This window comes from Stegastes partitus, unplaced genomic scaffold (assembly GCF_000690725.1).
Source record: "Stegastes partitus isolate 25-593 unplaced genomic scaffold, Stegastes_partitus-1.0.2 Scaffold0, whole genome shotgun sequence".
Lineage (NCBI taxonomy): Eukaryota > Metazoa > Chordata > Actinopteri > Pomacentridae > Stegastes > Stegastes partitus.
In genome coordinates this window covers 255435-258120 of record NW_007577731.1, presented here as the reverse complement: position 1 = coordinate 258120, position 2686 = coordinate 255435, and positions in this window count along the sequence as shown.

Here is a 2686-nt window from a genome sequence, read left to right as displayed (position 1 = left end):
TGGTGCATCTTCTTCTGCCACATTTTGCCCTTCCACTAGACTTTCCATTGATATGCTTGGACACAGCACTCTGTGAACAGCCAGCCTCCTTAGCTATGAACATTTGTGGCTTACCCATCCTATAGAGGGGATCAATGACGGTCTTCTGGCCAGTTGTCAAGTCTGCAGTCTTCCCCATATTGAACCGAACTGAAACAATTGAACCAAACTGAAGCAATTTAATGACACCTGGGGAAACCTGTGCAGGTGCTTTGAGTTTAGTAGATGATTATTGTGTGACACTCAGTTTAAAACATTCATGCCCTGCACAATTTGGACTGATTTCTTCCCAGTATTCTAATTTTTTGCATTCCTGTTTTCGTGGGTTTTGTGAGCTGGAAGCCCAAATTGTGTAAAAATAAACAAATAAACACTTGAAATCATTTAAATTGTGGGCCCTGAATCTATAATCTATGAAAGTTTAACTATTTGAATGGAATTATGGAAATTAAACAACTTTTCCATGATATTCTAATTTTTTGGAAAGGGTCTGTATATATATGTGTGTGTGTGTGTGTGTGAGGAATAAAATGTTACTGATTAAAATAAGTCTTTTCAAGCTTGCATTTATGCAGGTTTTCTGTAATTTAATTTACTGGTACCGGACCTATTTGTCACTTCTTGTATATTATTTTTTTTTTTTTTTTTTTGCTTGTTCATTCTAATTTTAATTTTAATTTTATTTTATTCCATCCAGTTTCATTGCATTTGAGATGCACTTGCAGTACGAGCTGTGCCACACAAATAAACAAACAAAAAAAAAACACACACACAAATAAACACAAATAAAACAGCCCCACTTTCACTCCTCAGCTGATTTTATTTTCATATTGGTCACCAGCTCTGGCCATGTGGCTGCTGGCAGTGAAATAAAAGTTAAATATGTGTTTATCCTGAATGATAAATACTGATTACTGACAGCCTTTCACCAGCAGATGGAGTCGTGCAGTTTCTAAACCAGGCCTCAACACAGAGGGTGAGTCCAGGAATCCGGCCTTTCCCTGGAAAGAGGAGCGAGTGTGGACGGTCGGCCGGAGCATGTGAGGGACTTCAGTCATGTTCACTACAGGAAACCATCCTAGTTAGACTCATTTGATCTCTCAGGGATCAGCCATGCTCAGCTATCATCGTTTCCCAGAGTTTGCAATGACTAAATTATCTGCTGTTTGCTAATTAAGAGTATTCTGATTACAGGAGCAACGAGGTGACGTGCATGTGAGGTAACAGAAATACACACATTAGATGGAACCCTGGAAACACAGTCACAGCATTTACACGGTGTAGAACAGACAAGAGCCTCACCACCGGCCTTCCTTGTCATTACTTTAGCTGTAGCAGCTCGTTGGAAGTGTTCGTGTGGACGGAGTGGGCACGGCAGGGCAGCTGCTGGGCCCGGAGCCGTGGAGTGGGTGAGAACGTCCGAGTGGTGCCAGCTATGGGGGCTGCAATTAGCATGCAACTCCTGTTTGGAGTCAACCTAATGAGAAAACCAAAGGGTTACAGAAATAAAACCTCTCTGCTTATTCAGATATATTCATTTTTATTTCATTTACAAATAATAATAATAATAATAATGCAAAGATACAAAGACAGAAGCCTTCACACGAGAAAAATACGTCAGGTACAGTTCAAACAGAAGTGTGTTTCATCTCCAGCACAGCACACATTTACAGCCAACTGCAACTCTTTTGGTCCGATTTTAACAGTTAAAATAGAAAAAGCACAATTTGAAGAACGAGGTTTGAACCAGTCGTCTTTAAAGGGTTAGCTCAAGAAAGGTACCGACTTGCCAAGCTGTGCTGCAGAACGCTAGACTTTGCATATTCTATGAGCGTGATGTTTCCTGTTGCTGTGAGTGCCAGGACGGTGCACCTTTCCACGGCACTAAAACGCGTTAGTATCGCTGTACTCAGAAACAAAAAGAGAAAACACGTTATAGAACATTTTAGCTGCCATTGTATGAGGCTTGAACCAGCGCTGGGCTGTCCTCAGAAATGCACACAAAGGATTCATAGCACGACCATGACTCGTCTTCCTGATTCAGCTTCAACATGCTGTGTCATGAAGTCAATCTCATATATCTCAATATCATATATATTTCTCTCTCTCTGTATATATATATATATATATATATATATATATACAGCCTGACTGTACAGTATTTGTATCTGTTATTTCTTAATGTATGTCATTTAACACGAATATCGTTTTTTTCACTACAAAATAGTGTTTGACAGCAAATTTATAAAACACAGGCAAAACAAAAATACTTAATTTAAAGCAAAATATAAGAAGATATTTTTGAAATTCCCTCTTATGCAGAGAAGAGCTCTCCGGCCTACTGGACAGGTTTATCAGTCATCTCTTTAGGCGACGCCGCGAGGATTTCAGTAACCGTGTTCAATGTAAACAATGCATCCATAAGTTCAGATGTCTGCAGGAACTCGTTTGTGTTTCGTTAAAATATTTTTGAGAAATAAAAAGGAGAGGATGTGTTTCAACAGTTTCAAAGGATAAAACGTCTCAGTGTTCTCTCGCTTATGGCTGTTCTGAACTTTGGTTAAACTGTTGCTTTAACACCAAAACAGAAAGAACGGAGAAAAGGAGATACAGTGCTGCTGACAGAGTCCCCATAAAAGTAAACCAC